The sequence below is a fragment of the Miscanthus floridulus genome, chromosome 7 (genome assembly GCF_019320115.1).
Source record: "Miscanthus floridulus cultivar M001 chromosome 7, ASM1932011v1, whole genome shotgun sequence".
Taxonomy (NCBI): domain Eukaryota; kingdom Viridiplantae; phylum Streptophyta; class Magnoliopsida; order Poales; family Poaceae; genus Miscanthus; species Miscanthus floridulus.
The window spans coordinates 30,028,674-30,046,148 of NC_089586.1; the positions used below are offsets into that span (position 1 = coordinate 30,028,674).

The 17,475-nt window shown below is 46.0% G+C and overlaps 1 pseudogene; it reads left to right on the plus strand.

The window, feature by feature from the left end:
• The first annotated feature begins 1,189 nt into the window (after window positions 1-1,189).
• Window positions 1,190-4,250, plus strand: LOC136465289 (uncharacterized; annotated as a pseudogene).
• Window positions 4,251-17,475: the final 13,225 nt, after the last annotated feature.

Consider the following 17,475-nt stretch of genomic DNA (forward strand, 5'->3'; position numbering starts at 1 on the left):
TGTCATCCATGTTTAAATATTGTGATACCGTCGTGCCACAATCAAGCATTTTTTACGGATGTGATATGCACATATTATTGAGTGAGTATTCTTACAAGCATATTATACTATTGTAAGTGACATGTCCAGCAGTGATGAGAAGAAGTACAAGGCATTAACGTGTGCCACTCAAAGAGAGATACTGCAGAGTGCCGATGTCATTTGTTGCACCTGTGTTGGTACTGAAGATCCTCGTCTTTCAGACTTCCGTTTCCAACAAGCAATTATTATTGCCTCCTGCTGTCTCAGGTTAACAATGATTCCTGTTGTGCCATGTATCCTGAGTCAACAGCAAACTTCATTGCCAGGTTCTTATTGATGTGTACACGCAGGCAACAGAACCTGGATGTCTTATTCCTTTGGTGCTTGGTGTCAAGCAGGTAGAAATCTAGATTTGTTGCTTTATTTTATTATCATTTATTTATTTATTTATACTCTTGCAATTGTAGGCTGTCCTTGTTGGAGATCATTGCCAACTGGGTCCACTCATCATGTGCAGAAAACACCCCATGCAGGGTTAGCACAATCTCTCTTTGAACGCCTTATTCCTTTCGTGCTTGGTGTCAAGCAGGTAAAAAAAAATATTGTTTTATTTTATTATCCTTTATTTATACTCTTCAAATTGTAGGTGGTCCTTGTCGGAGATCATTGCAGTCTGGGTCCAGTCATCATGTGAAAAAAAAACCGTGCAGGGTTACCACAGTCTCTCTTTGAACGCCTTGTTATCCTTGGAGTGAAGCTATTCACGCTACAGGTAAAATACCTGCATCTGATGTATTATGCCTCAACAATGCTACCTTGATGTTATTATTATTTCCCTGCTTCATCCTGTAACTTTGCCACCACATGCGTAAAGGCTATGATTTTTCTTGCTTTATTGTTTTTGTTCTACCAGCTACTTACATTTTTCCGTAGAGATAATTATTCTTGCTTCTATAATTTAGTGGAGCATTGCTCTTACTTCTATAATTTATAAGATATTATTTCTTTGCCCAATATGAACTCCCATATGAAATGTACACCGGCAGAGATAGTTGATCTCATGCCGGCGCGCGCGATGGCGCGCATGATGTACTAGTATCTGTATTATCCACAGGGTAACCATACAAACGCCGATGTCTTGCATGTGTTAGATGAATCAGTCACTTCCATGTCTAAAGCAAAGAAGGGTAACTCACAGCGTCGTAAACATCCAAGATATTCAGGGCCAAACCTCCCAGAGGTATGCTTATATATATTGCAAATTGCAACTTAGAAATTATTACTTGGTCAGTCCCTGTAGAATGTTTACTTAGGCTACTCGGTCCCTGTGTCTTCATAATGAGCTGCTGATCTGTAATAACATCGATCGACCTCTCTTGGCAGTCCCTGTTACAACTTACAATGATATCATGTCTCACCTGTAAGGCCATAGTCGGCACCTAGATTTCTATATTGCAGCATGCTATGATATTCCTACTTAGTAGCATTCCATTTCCACTGTTGTGTTTTTTATTTAACTATAGTAGAAAGATGTCCTCCTTTAATCTTAGACTTCTAGTATCCTCAATTCTTCATAAGGTGCAAGCTTTATGTAACTGTGTCTGGATCTCCATTACCTGCAGTAGTCTCTTGTTCAACTTTCGATGTGATTGTTGTGGTGTTACCTGTGTCCTGCTGCTATTTATGCTTACAAGATCCTCAGTGTCCAACTGCCCCCTAGGATTCTTCCACATCAAGCACATGTAGGAAGGATGCTAGCATGAATGCATGATAGTTGATACTGGCAACAGTCATAGTATCTCCATCTGCAAATTACACACAATACAAACATTCAAACACTATATTCAAAGACTCCAGTTAAAAACAGCGCTACATAACATTGCAGTTGCAGCAGCCGAGTTATTGTGAACTTGTGGCCGTATAAAACTATCGTGAGAATACAGCACTACATAACAGTCATAGTATCGCCCTGTTCGCTTGGCTTATAAGCCGTACTTTTTCAGCCAACAAACGGTATTTTTCTCTCACAACAAATCAGCCAACAGTACTTTCAGCCATGGCTTATCAGCCAAGCGAACAAGGCATAGTCACTGAGGCAAACTAGTAGTACTTTTTTTATCTGATATAACATCTTAAAACATCATTATTTACCAAATACAGGTGTATGGCATGTATTTTACACTGCAACTAGATTTGTTGGATTCTATATATGCAAATCAGAAGTACGCGTCATACCTTAGGCAGAAGATAATTTGCTTAACATGGCAATGCTCAACTAGTTGGAGTGTCAATTAATTGCTGATTATTTTTTTTCCCTCCTGTTGGAGTGCGGAATAGGAGAAAGACCAACCTCAATAGTTTAATATGTCTTGGAGGCGCCACACTAGGCAATATTTAGTTTTCAAGGCATTGTCTGGCTCTTTTATATGGAAACATCATAGAGCATTCCGTATGGTCCTCTGTTTTCAATTGAAGAAACTACTTTCCCTTGCAATCCTAATGTTCAAATTGAATCCCTTTCCATGCATGTGCAGGACATCTGGTGCTATGTACGTTCCCTACTGCCATTGCGAGCTGCTGCTTGTGTATCTCACATGTTTCTAAGCGCATGGAGATGTTATTACCCAAACCTAGTCTTCACTAAGAAAACACTGAGTTTGAAACAAAATGCATGTGGAGAAGATGATATAGGAAGGGCTTTCACATGCATAGTTGACCAGATTCTAAAAAACCACTCAGGCAATGGCTTGAAGACACTCAAACTTAACATCTTTCATTGTCACAATCTTGACACTCATTATCTCAACAACTGGCTTCAGATTGCTATTACACCAAGGGTTGATAACCTCATCCTTAAGCTGCCTTTACAATACGAGGAAGGGTACAGCTTCCCGTGCTCACTTTTATTTGGTGGGAACAGAAACTCGATTCAGCATCTTCACCTCACCTCTTGTGCCTTCCGTCCCACGTTTGGCATTGGTTGCTTTAGAAGCCTAACAAAGTTCTACCTGTTTGGAGTGCGTATTACAGGAGAAGAGTTAGGGTGCCTTCTCTCCAATGCTTTTGCTTTGGAGCAGTTTGAACTCAGAGATTGCAGTGAAATAATCTGCCTGAAGATACCATGTGTGCTGCAGCGACTCAGCCGCGTGACTGTGTCTACATGGGAAATGCTGCAAATGATAGAGAGCAAAGCTCTCAACCTGACCTTTAAATTTGTCTGCGACGGTGACCTAGTACAATTATCTCTTGGGTCTTCACAAGTGAAGAACATAAGTATGGACTGTATAGATGACTGCAACCTTCTCTGTTATGCTATTACCAAGCTTCCATATATCACACCAAATGTTGAAACTCTTCGTTTGTCTTCACTTAGTGAGGTACGATCTGAAGCTCTATATTATTATGTACCTCTGTGATTTTTTACAGTAGCAGTAATACTTTCGGGCCCTGAGATATACTAATTCGTATGGGATATCTTCCCACAGATGGTTACTACACCCATGGCAGCAGCCAAATTCTTCCACCTCAAGCACTTGGAAATTTATCTTGATGGAGACATTTCCCAAGGATATGATTATTTGTCTTTGGTTTTTTTTTGAAGGAGTAAGTCTTCTTCTTGCAGAACATATAAAGTATCTATGGTTATCGATTGTTTAAGTGAGTTCTACTCTTCTGCAGGTAGATCAGGACGAAATGTCTTTTCATTCAGTTTTTTGGAGATGCCTCACATATGAGGCAGATGCTTGAACACAAGCATATGATAGCCTCAAGAATGTGACGATCTTGGGTTTCTGCTCCGCGTAGAGCATGGTTGAGCTAACATGCCATATTCTTGAGAATGCAACGTCACTGGAATGTATCACCTTGGACAGCGTATTTTATCGGAATGACGACGACAATGTTGGCAGGTGTTCTTCAGCCTCTACCCGCAAAACTGGCGACTGCTACTATCTGAGTAATGAAAAGATCTTGGAAGCCTATAACGGGCTCGAAGCCATCCAAAGATACATCGTGGGGAGAGTACCCTCCGCTGTTAAGCTAGATGTCCGGGGGCCCTGTTGCCGGTGCCATACTTTGGAGCTCAACTTGAATGTTTATTTAACTGTAAAATAATCATCTTTGTAGCGTTGCATATGTTTTGCGTTCCTTATTAAGTTATATATCCTTAATATTACATGTACCTTCTAGGTGTACTGTGCATTGCTGCAAATACTCGTTCGAAAATGTAGGGTCACATTTTTAATCCCTTCTCTATCTCTCCTTCCTTGTAAGGGTGAACTGTGGAATGTGCATTGGGCCTGTGTCTGGAACACAGGAATTTTTTTTCATGTTCCTGCGGTTTTTCTGAGCTCCCAAATTTATATGATTTTGTCTTCGTCACTATCACAACGGAGGTATTTGCACCAAATTCTCACGCGCATACCACAACCAGAATACAAACTTGTTTTGCGTGAACCTCACCTATCACTACACCCACAAAGTCGATTCTTTCATTTTGTTTTGGTATTAGTGAATCTTGTAATGAATATTTGAGATCCTAAATGATTTTAAATGAAAAAAAAAGTTTGAATTGAAAAGTTTTATCTTGTTGAGTACTACAACTTTGGTTCATGTCATATCTCCATCCATGGTCATTTAGAAAATTCCAAAAAAAAATTCAAAACTTGAGAACTTAAAATATAGTTTTTGGACTCTAAATAATTTCAAATGAAGATATCATTAGTTACAAAGTTGATATAAACTTTGTCTTCATCAAATATTAGTATGTTGCATGCTAGCTTTCAAACTAACTAGGCAACTCATGAAAGTGCCAATACGCATTCTCCAGTGCAGAACAACTCAAAATTCTACCTTTTGGATACTTGGATTAATGTACCATATTTCATTCCACAAACATGTCCGATGGAGCATTTGTATATAAAATTCAATGTCTAACTAACAAACATGCAATGAGTCAATTATATTGTGGTTAAGAGTAATGACTAGAAAACAAACTGTCGGTGCGAAAATTGACCAACAAGTAAATATTTATAGTTTTGTTATGCGTTGTGATCGGATGTGGCCTAGCACTCAATGACATAGGGTTTATACTAGTTCAGGCAGCATGCCCTACGTCCAGTTCCAGTCAGTCGGTGACTTTATTCCTGAGCCCAGGTGCTCAAAGTTTGTTGTGGGATTACAAACAAGTGGGAATAAGAAGGGGGTGTTAAAGATCCGGTCGGGCTCTGAACCGAAGGGCCAAGAGTGACGGGAGCTCCAACATGTGCTAAGTATTGAAATGTATGCTCTGCGTAGCTTTAGAGTTCTAGAGCTGTGGAGTTGTTCGAGTACCCAAAATGTCTAAAGCTTAGCAGAGAAAGAGTCGGAATGACCGTCCTATGTTTAGGAGAGAGCGCATCTCCTTTTATAGGTGAAGGGGGCGGCCTTACAAGTTTAGAGAGAGAGAGTGTGTGTGTGTGTGCTACCTAGTCTTGCTGCCCACGCCGTCGGGTACAAGACAGTTGTCAGCGCCCACAATACTGCTGACGCCTAGATACACGTGGTAGGCCCCATCGTGTTTGTCTAGGATGGCAAATATCGGCACCTACCATACTGTAGGACAAATGTCAACGCCCACAACATTGTTTGTGTTCTGACATATCTGAAAGGTTGCATAGCACCCTTCTGGCAAGGCCGGGCGGTATTGTCCTGCATGTGTGCAGGGTACGGTCATCGGTATTGCGGTTGACTTGAGCGTCTTGCCTTATCTGCTCCGCCTGATTCTTGGGTCCTCACCGAGCGGGCGTCCCCGGTCGGTCGTTCCTAGTCGGCTCCAACCGTGCCGGTCGGAGAAGAGCTGTAAGCAGAGGTTTGGCGTATTCCTGGTCGGAAAAGCGGGTCGGAGTTGGAAGCGAGCATCGTCCCCTCCTCGATCGGGCCTTTCGGTCGAAGACTGGATCACTCTTTCGGCCTTTCATTAGGTATCTGGGCTAGCCCAGGAATCGCGCGTTGTTGTAATACTATCTGTTGGGTCGACCTTTTGCTGGGAAGCGGGCCCATCGGGGACCCTAGGTTTATGAACCCGACAGGAGCCTCCGAGCCCTTTTGGGACTTCTACGAAGTCATGAAGGGGCTGTTTATACTCATTATACAAGAGCAACAGGTGGGTGTAAGATCATGAGTCACCCTCGGGCGTGATGGAGCGCGAACCTAGGCATCGGGCGCGGTCGAGGGGTCAGGCACGACGGAGCGTGGACCCAGGCGTCAGACCGATGAACCAACGGCCGTACAGGGAGTAGGTAGCATAGTGACTATGTGTCCATCACTATGGGTAGCTGTGAGTCCCCTGGAATGACATGTCGTGGGGACGGGTCGTGCTGAGACGTGACCGCTCCATGCACGATGCCAGAAGTTTGACCTGGGGTTGTACTTTCTGGCCCATAGTGGTTGGCGGTGGTGTGAGCTTCCGTTAGGAACCATGTCCGAGGGATCGGGCGAGGCAGAGCCAACCCTCAGACATTGGCCGAGGTGGAGCCTACCCTCGGGGGTCAGCCGAAGCGGAGCCACGCAAGAGGTGTAGCTTTGGTTGATGTAGACTAGGCCCGATCTTCCGAAAGGTATGATAGCGTCGATTAATGGAGACTCGATGTTCATGATCTAGGCTTCGAACCAAGACTGATTCGGACCACCGCAACTGTTACACCATAGCTCCATAGGTTATCAACCACGCGAACACGATTGACCTCGTCGAGAAGGCTTTCCTGCAAGCGAATCGAGAACACAAGCAAGAACGAGATAAACGCAATCTGAAATTGCAAATAAATATGAGGCTTATGACAAAGAGAAGGAGTTTAAGTCTTTATTCGAAAGGACTAATCACCACAGGCAAACAAGATCAAGAACTAGGGCCTTGGTTCACAGCAAGCGGCCTTGGCAGCGACAGTTGCAGCAAAACGACGTCTGTTTTAGGAGGAAATCAAGAACTAAACAAAACTCAAACCCTAAGGAGAGCGACGACTGGTATTTATAGAGTCTTGAGCGTCACCCCCTAGACATGCCCCCTAATGGGCCCAAACATGATACACGGTCCAACGGACAAAAAAAGGGTGTCGCTGCACCCTGACAGATTCTGGACGCTGACTTGTTTCAACGATTCCCGTGGATTCCGAAGGGATTTTGACATGAGACCAATTGGGTTGGTTTTCTTATCCAATTAGCTTTCCATCCATATGCGTCCTGGGTGACTAGTTTAAGGTAGACTGGTCCTGAAGGCCGAGATGAACTCGAACTTGATTTGGGCCTCCACCTTGGTGACTCGAACCGGATGAGCTTCGGGCCTCCTTCATGCTTAGGACACCCTCACTGATCTCCTTGGTCTCCATATGGTTCTCCAAGCATGGTCATATATATGGAGGTCATGTCCTCATCATCCTCCCTTTCTTGATGAAAAGCCGTCCTCGGCGTCGATTTTGTTTGAAGTCGATCCTGCACAACATGAGGACAAACGAGGTTTCCAAAATAATGGGAATGAACAATATTGTGAGAAAGAATATGACCACATGTTTAGGTTTATAGCATGTCTTGTCCTACAGACATGTAGTCTGCTCGATTGAAACACACACGATCTTTGCCAATACTATCCTACAAAAGATTAGTACTAATAAGAAATATATACTCTATTTCTTTGGATTCCACTTGTGTTCGAAAAGCAAAACTAGAGGAATATGGCATAACAACAGTGTTGATTTTACTATCCTCTAGTTGATCATTAATTTGCACAACAAAAGGAGAATTCAGATTTGTACAAATGTAAACTCATTGTATCAAATATTGCCCTTGGTTGTTATATTTACCAAAAACATAATATATATGTCTAGAGAACTATGGCAAATCAGCATATGCATAAAGTTTCTCCTCTAAAGAACTAAGATTACACGGAACCTCAAATTCAATGTAACCCAAAGTATTTAAAGAATACAACAATTTCAGCTCATCAACTTCACTAGCATTATGAATAATAAGTCTATTTTCATCATAAGTTCTTATTTTCAGCACACATATAGCGTGATCATTCTTCAATGATTGCATGGGTATAACATAAATATCATCATGCAAGTCATCTTCGTCACAAGAAACATCAAGCAAATCATCTTGTGACAAAGGTAAATTAAACGAATGATCCACTAAAATTTGCTCTATCATAGCATGATTGGTGGAAAAATTCAGCACATCAAGAGAACTCTCATCTGCTATGAATTTAGCATCATGGGCATTACATTTGCTCTCATGTTCAACAGGGGTAATAGTTGATGGTTCTGAATTTTCATATGAGGCTGTGAGCTTCTCATTTTCTGTCACGTCATCCTCGCTCTTTTCTATATTGTCCTACAAAAGGTTAGGCATAGCAAGAGGAATAACAACAGACTCTTCCTTTAAATGGTGCACCTCATCATATGAAGTCAAAACAGGAGGTGAATTAACAAAGGTTTCTCGCATAAGAAGTTTCATATCATTCTAAGTTTGAGGCTTATCAGAAGGATCTAAAGACTCCCACCAAGATAAAGTAGAATGTCGCAAAACACTAACTGCATTTTTACCTTCCTCTTTGGACACATAAAATGAGTAGCAAATATGTTATCGATGGCAATTTCCCACTCTATGTACTCATCAGCACCTATACCATCATAAGTCGGTGGATACGAACAACCTGTCATTATTAGAAGACAGCAAAAAACAACACAAAAGTATTATTCCTACCAACTACTTAGGTTGTGGACAAGGAAAAACAAGGCACTCAACTCTCAAGCGTCTTACCATGGTCTTACAAGTGTTCTTACCAAAGCAACAGGCGGTGCAATCGGTCAGTGACTGTGATACCATTGTGGCTTAAGTGTAACAGTTGCAAGGCAAACCTATACTTGGTTAGAAGAAAGTGGAGCTTGGATAGGCACAATATAGTAGCAAGAAATAGTAAAATTCATAACTGAATAGCAAAGCTAAATAAGTATTCCAAGTACTTGTCTTAGTTGCTGGCCTACTCACATTCCAAGTACTAGATGTATTAAGTGATGTGAACAGCAAGAATATGATTAGGAACAAGGTAGAAATTAGCGCACGCAAACACAACTCAAATGACGCTCTCTATGTGCTCCTCTAGATATTGTTCCTCTTTTGCCCCTCTTTTTTCTATTTTTTTGGGCTGACGTTGTTTTTTTGAGAAATTTTGACTTTTTCTTTTTATTTTTTTGATATTTTTTTTCACTTAGGAGCACAAAAGAAGTAACCACAGAAAATATGAGCTTAAACAAGTGAAAGACGTGGCCTGTGGAATTTTCAGAAGACGTGCTCGAAATCGACAAAAACCTTGTGACCACGAAAACAGGATCTTGTGACCACTTTTTGACCAAAATAAAAATCTTCGACCCCAATAACGTGGGGGATGGACGGATCCAAATAAATTTTCTGATCGATTTTGATATATGGAACGTCGAAATCCAAGTTCGTATGCGAAAACTAGACCAGTTTTACGAGCGCACTCTGAATTAAAGGACAAAACGGGAACAATGCGCGCAAAATTGGTCACGGCAACAATGATTGGATGGAAACAGTGAAGACAAGTGTAGGAAATTAGATGGCGTGGACTAGGGTTTGATGGATATAATGGAAACTCAACAAGACTTGGAGATATTCATGGATTATAATGAAAAACAAAGGGGAAAACACAAACTGGACTAAAAACGATCTAAAACCAACAACCAGAACTTGACCTAGGGCACAAACTCAACAACGCGAAACAGAGACGAAATTGCACGGCATAATGAGGCTATAGGATAGGGAATATGTGATGATGTATATGTTTTTTGGCTTTTTGTGGACTATAGGTAATGCAAAAACAGTAACAATCTAAAGGGGAAACAAAGTTATACCTAACGGGCAACAAGGTCTCTGATACCACTTGATGTAGACTAGGCCCGATCTTTTAAAAGGTATGATAGCGTTGATTGGTGGAGACTCAACGTTCACAATCTAGGCTTCAAACCAAGACTGATTCGGACCCCCGCAACCGTTACACCATAGCTTCGTTGGTTATCAACCACGCGAACGCGATTGACCTCGCCGAGAAGGCTTTCCTGCAAGCGAATCGAGAACACAAGCAAGAACGAGATAAACGCAATCTAAAATTGCAAATAAATATGAGGCTTATGATAACGAGAAGGAGTTCAAGTCTTTATTCAAAAGGACTAATCGCCACAGGCGAACAAGATCAAGAACTAGGGCCCTGGTTCACAGCAAGTGGCCTTGGCAGCGACAGTTGCAGCAAAACAATGTCTGTTTCATGAGGAAATCAAGAACTAAACAAAACCCAAACCCTAAGGAGAGCGACAGATGGTATTTATAGAGTCTTGGGCGTCACCCCCATGGACGCGCCCCCTAATGGGCCCAAACACGATACACGCTCCAACGGACCAAAAGAGGGTGTCACAGCACCCTAATAGATTCTTGATGCTAACTTGGTTTGATGATTCCTATTGATTCCGAAGGGATTTTGATGTGAGACCAATTGGGTTGGCTTCCTTATTCAATTAGCTTTCCATCCATATGTGGATCATTGAAAACAGAGTCCGAATGCGTTCTGGGTGACCAGTTTAAGGCAGACTGGTCCTGGAGGCCAAGATGGACTCGAACTTGATTTGGGCCTCCACCTTGGTGACTCAAACCGGATGAGCTTCGGGCCTCCTTCATACTTAGGACACCCTCGCTGATCTCCTTGGTCTCCATATGGTTCTCTAAGCATGGTCATATGTATGGAGGTCATGTCCTCATCATTGGTGGTCCTAGAAATCGCCTAGGGGATTTTTTGACTTGCCAGCGAGTGCGCACGAGCGCACCCGGTGGGTGTAGCCCCCGAGCCCCCTAGCGATTCGGGTAGAATCACCTGGAGGATTTTTCGACTTGCCAGCGGGTGCGCACGAGCGCACCCGGTGGGTGTAGCCCCCGAATGAGATCCGACCCCTTGCCGTTGCTGGGGTCAGGTGTCACTAAAGATCGAGGAGAGGATAGTGGAATGAGTAGGAAAAAATGTCTCTTGTTTTCACACGTCTCCCCTTCCTAGGTTTTGAGCCATCGTTTCTAGGAGCGTGGACCCAGGCATTGGGTCGCCAACCCAAACATCGGGCGCGGTTGGGGGGTCGGGCGTGACGGAGCGTGGACCTAAGTGTCGGACATGGCCGAGGGGTTGGTCTAGTTTTGTGCGTTACCCCATCTGCGGTTTCCACAATCAAAGGGGCTGAGCTAACGTTGCTTGCTCGATGGCTCGAGTGACGTGCTCGGTGAGCTATCTAATGGGTATGTCTGAGTGGAATCTGAGTCTATCGTTCGTAATAGGGTTAGCATAGCCCTCATGTGGCATTCCACTACTCCTTAACCCGCCTCCCGACAGATGCTTGAGCCATTCTGGAGACTAATTCAGGTGGCCCACTGGCCTCCCCTCGATAAAGATTATGTGGGCATGGCTCGAGGTTAGGATCAAACAAGAAGGTCGAGATGACCCTGTCTGCTTCTTAGCAGATCAGGCAAGGGCCACTAGGGCTCATATGTGTTTTCTCCCCTGGCTCTATTTGACGTGAGGTGGCTTCGAGCCCTTCATGGGCTGGCCTTCGAACCCCGGCCGGTCGTCGCTCATGTCGAATGAGGCGACTACCTCTTCATGACGCAACACGAAGCGTTGTGATGCATCAATTGCATATACAATGCTTTGGATGTATGGGTGAATAAATGATTGTATGGATGAATGTGTGAATGCGTGTATGAGAAAGGATGAATGAATGATCATGCGTTTAGAAAATAAAATAAAGTAAGAAGGTTTGGTAAAGTTACCTTGATGACTCAAGTGACAGGTTTGAGGAGCTCTAATCGGATATGTCTGAATGGAATCCATGTCCGTCATTCATGACAGAGTCAGCATAGCCCGCATGGGGCATCCCACTGCTCCTTACCTATTTCTTGACAGTCGGTTGAGCCATCCGATCGACTCAGGTAGCCTGTTGGTCTTTCCTTGATGGAGATCCTATTGGTGGGCCCTTCCAAACCCTTCCTAGGAAGGCAAAGGGTTGTTTGCGTGTGGTTGTGTCTTGTTTCCTATGTCCGGGTTGTGGTAGTGGTGGGCCCTACCTAGGCCACATCCCGTTTTAACCAGGCGACGTTTCGTTGGGTAGGGCGTGTCCCATCAATCAGGACATGTCCCATTGCATGCCTATCCGCATTAAATAGGGGGAAGGGAGAGGGTTGTCTTCCCATTCTTTCACCTTTCTCCAACTACTGCCTCTCCTCCTTCCTTTTTGCCAAGCCCGTTCGTGCGACGCGATGGTTTCTAGGAGAGAGGGTAAAGCGAGGGAGAGGAGAACTCATAGATTCGTTCGTGAATCCAGAGCGTGATGTTGAACTAGAGGCCATCCAACGTAGACGAGGAGGTGCTGGCCATCTTCGCTGAGAAGGGTCTGCTCCCGTCGAAGGAGGTGGTGCATTGGAGGGCTCCTACGCTAGGGGAAGCTGTTCTGCAACCATGGGCCAATGAGGTTGTCTCCTTCCTCGCCTTCCACAAGCATGGGCTTGGATATTCCGTGCACTGGTTCTTGCGTGGGCTTCTCAATGAGTGGGGCCTAGAGCTGTAGCACCTCAATCTGACTAGGGTGCTGCACATCGTCGGTTTCATCATCGTCTACGAGGCCTTCCATGGGATGGAGCCGCATGTGGACCTCTTCCGATGGATCTTCAGTGGGCGAGCCTTGTCTGAGGGGATGCCACCCAGAACCACACTGGTTGGGGGTTTCATGTTGCTGAAGAAGCCGAAGCCATTGACCTCCTACCCCACGTCCTCCCCCTACGACTCCAATCGAGGGTGGTATGGCGAGTGGTTCTACATCAGGAACCCAGCGAAGGCGCCATTCCCGCCATTCACCGGAAGAAGGCCAGAGAGGAGGGAAAGCTGGTGGGGTCCCTTTGGTCGGCAGAACAAGCTGGAGGTCATTGAGGCGAAGCTTCCGAAGCTGGTGCAGCATAGACTCGATGGGCTTCGGGCTTCCACACCTTCTTTCACCGTTGAGTCACCCTGCTGGTGGAGAGGAGGTGGTCGATGTGGGTGTACTTCAACCCAATGGATCCTGACCGTGCGTCGCTAGAGGAGTTGCTGAAGGACGAAGTCTGGAGTCGACTCAATTAGGTGCTGTAACTGAGGGATAAAGAATCCCTTGAAGGAACGCTCAGACCTCTTCACGCCATGAAGCTATTCAATATGGTATGCTCCCCTCTTCTTATTCCATGACCTTTTCCCTCTTTCTCTCCTTTGTTTTGATTTTGAGTTATCTGTTTCGTAGGCACTCACGGGTTACAAATCCCGACAGCATCTTCTAAGGGGGCCAGAGGGCGTAGCTCGGTAAGCTACCTAGAAGGAGGCAGCGCTTGCCAAGAAGAAGAAGAGAGCTGAGAAGGCCCAAAGGAGGTTCAAGAATAAGAAGGAGATCGGCCGGCGAGTCTAGGGAGGTGAAAGCCTGAGCGACGTGGAGGCAGGGCTTGAGTCGAAGGAGCCCATGGAGATGGGTGGTGACATGAGTACCTCCAAGGATGAAGGAGATAGGGGCATCATCGTGACCTCAGTGGAGCGTCGTGAGCCTATGGCCGCATCCGTTGGCGGTGGGTGGGATACGAAGAAGCGCAGCGATGTTCCTGAGTTAAGGAAACATGCCACGAGCGAAGATACCGCCATCGAATGAGAGGTGAAGCGGGCACGGTTGTCACACCCTTCGGAGGCATCATTGGCTCCATACCCCCCTGCTCTGAGCGTGGTGGGGCACGCCAGCTGGTTAGAGGAGCGTGTTCGTCCCCCCACATCTTTGGGGTCGACACGTGTGCGCGACCCATAATGGGGAGATGACTCGTCAGTTGCTCCAGTGGGTTCACCATGAGCTGGTGGTCACAACCATTCGTGGGCTGGTCAGGAACCGGTAGGGTTGGCTCCTCCCTTGGTCAATACTAGGGGGCATGGGTCACGACCCATGAGTGGTCCTCATCCGGTGGGCTTGTCGCCAGTGAGTCAGGGCTTTAGGGCTCTGCCGCTTTTGTCTAGGTATGCATTTATGTTCCTTCTTGATCTCACAACTGAGTTTTTTGAGCGCGACTGGCCTACACTTATTTGACAGTGGCTAGGGACTGGTGGGATTGGGCATCGCCCCACCTCTTGTGCGGGAGGAGTGCAGACCCAGCTTGCAATGAGTCATGATGAGCGGTGGAGAAAGCAGATTAGCGGCGGTGCGACCTTCCCTTCTAGGGGTTGCGTCCTCCCAGTCGGTCATGAGTATGGTGATAGCGATGGCGGCGGTGATGGTGGTGATCCCCGTGGTGATGATGAAGGTTGGGTCAGAGGTGACCCTTGCGATCCCTCCCCCCAACAGTTGTGGCAGAAGAGAGGAGGGAAACCAGGCTCCTTGCCTCGCCTAGCGGAGGAGCACACGGTTCACCCTCCTAGTTAGAGCTAGAGGGGTCGGGAGGAGACATGGCCAGGTCGGAGGTAGAACATCCATCGGTGAGCCACGGAGTCCAGATAGTGGAGATCCCTAGCTCCGGTGAGGTAGGCATTGGGGTGGAGCCACTAGCCGTCTCACCATCATAGGAGTTGGTGATGATCCGGTCATCACATGATATTGCGATGGCTGGATCTTCTAGTGGGTCAGGGGCTACCCGTGAGCTAGTGTGGCCCTACCCTGATGACCCGGGGAAGGCTTAGTTCATCCTTTGTGATGAGGAGGAGGTGAAGCTCTGGCACTTGCTTGGGGAGAGAGGATTGTTGATGGAGTTCGATCTCGCCCAAACCAAGGCGAGGCTTAAGGAGGCCTTGGAGCGGGTTGAGCTCATCCATCAGGCAGTTACAGTCAACCTGCCATGCATCGCAGAGGTAAGTTCTCTATGTTTTTAGCGTTTGTCCTTAACTCCTTGGTCTTTCACTGGTTGTTTTAGCATGTTTGCTTCTTGCTTTATAGGATTTAGAGGCAATGTCGATCCACAAGTCCTGTTTCCTTCAGGAGGAACATGATCGCACTGATGTCACGATAGGTTGATGAGCTTCAGCACCAGCTAGAATCTGCCTACCACGAGTCCCAAGACCAGGTGGCCGAGGCAACAGGAGCGCGGGCTATGGAACTGCTTACGGTTGAATGGACAACTGTTGCTGAGAGGGAACACAATGCAGTGAAGATCCACTTGGTGGAGACCGAGGCAGTGCTTCAGAAGTTCTTAGAGGCTCTAGAGATGGAGTGAAAGGCCTAGTCGGAGGCTAAATAAGAAGTGGTCATGCTCCGGGGGCAGGTGCTTGGTGCAGAGGAGTCAAATGCTCGACTGCTCGAGAAGGTGGCCTGACAAGAGGAAGGACTCTCCATCCTCGAAAGCACCTACCTTGGTATGTATCTGTTCCACCTTTAGTTGATGCCTTGGTTTTTCCTTTCCTTTGCTTCTGAACTTGTCATCATTTTTCCATAATTGGGTGGAAAAATTGGTTCTCTGGAGCAAGAGCTGGAGACAACCAAGGTGGTGATCGGTCAGAGCATGGAGGCACTAGGCAAGTCCCTTGAAGAGCAACGTGCTCTCGAGGGGGAGCTTGACCAAATTTGTAACGACACCTAGGTGGTCATTTCTGAGGTGTTTGGGTCAGGACCGAGCACCAGTACACCAGCCATCTAGCTGGTGGAGGTCCCAAACGAACTTCAAACGCTCATCTACGACGGCATGTTCTATGGGATGTCGGGGGTGCTGACCTCAGTGGTGATGCACCACCCAGATCTGGACTTCACCACCATCTGCAAAGGGTATACCGATGGGTGGAGCGTAGATGCAATCCATGCGCTTGGGGAGAGCTTGGTGCCATATGCACAGATGGTTGCCGAGCAAGTCTCCACGCAGTGGGTGATGGAGGCTCGCCGTTTGAGCATAGCTGAAGGCGTGCGCCAGGAAGATGTCATCCAGCCTATGGAAGGAGTGGAGACCGGGTTGGAAGTGAGCGTCGTCCCATCTCTAACTAAGCCGAACATTGTCCCATTGGAAAGCAAGCTGCCCTTAACCTCATCGATCGTGCCATTAGCCGATGCCGCTGGGCGGCCACAATAGAATTTAGAGTAGAAATAATCAGTATATGTAAAAGATAAGTTTATGGGGGAGCCCCCATGTGAACAGTTTTTTACATTCGTGAATACTTCAATTTTATTTTTGTGATGGAATCACTCATAAGGGGAAGCTTGTCCCATCCGTCCTTGTTTTTACCCTAGCATAGCTTTGTTTTTCATCTTTTGTTTTTGCACCTGCCCGTTTGACCCATTGGCTGCAACCTTAAGAACCTAGGCATGGCCCGCGAGGCTCAGCTGCTTGTAACCGTAGGTCGTGGCGGGGTGTGATCGGTTGGGAGTTTAAAACATAAGTTATGTAGGGTAATTAAAGGAACAAACTACCATTTCGTTTGGGTAAAAAGTATTACTATATGATAGTAAAAAAGAGGGGTGGTATCACACCCTCATGGAGCCCCCAAGTGACCTAGGCTAAGAGTGCTCGGGCTAGGGTGCTTGTAGGAGCAAATGTTGAATGAAAGAAAATGGTAAGACCGAGCTTTAGGGGAAGAAACAATATAGTTGTTCAATGTTCCATGTGTTGGTGAGGACATTGTCGTTGTCGTCCTTCAGCCGATAGGTGCCCGGTTGGATCACCTCGATCACCGTATAGGGTCCTTCTCATGGTGGAGAGAGTTTATGTTTCTCCTTGGTTGATTGGGTTGGGTTCTCCGGAGCACAAGCTCACTGGCCTCGAGGATCCTCCCCCTAATTTTTCTTTCATAGTACCTATGGAGAGTTTGCTGGTTGCGAGCAGAGCGGATGATGGTCGTATCATGAGCCTCCTCGAGTAGGTCAACCACATCCTACTAAGCCTGCGTGGCTCAGTCTCGGTTGAAGGCCTTCACTCTTAGGGCACCGTGGTCGAGGTTAGAGGGCAACACCCATTCAGCTCTGTAGGCCAGGAAGAAAGGTGTGAACCCTATGGATAGGTTCAGGGTCATTCTCAGGCTCTAGAGGATCACTGGGACCTCTACAACCCATCGCCCGGTATACTTATTGAGTCAGTTGAAGATGTGTGGCTTAAGTCCTTGGAGGACCATGCCATTAGCATGCTTGACCTGACCATTAGTACATAGATGTCCGACCAAGGCCCAATCGATCCTGATGCCATATCCATCATAGAAGTCCAGGAACTTCTTCTCGGTGAAGTTAGTTCTATGGTCAGTGATGATACAGTTAGGAACATCAAAATGATAGATAATGTCAAGGAAGAACTTGACCGCCTCTTTTGAGCGAATGTTGGTGATGGGCTTTGCCTCTATCCACTTGGTGAATTTGTCCACCGCTACGAGTAGGTGAGTGAAGCCACTCGGGCCCTTTTTGAGGG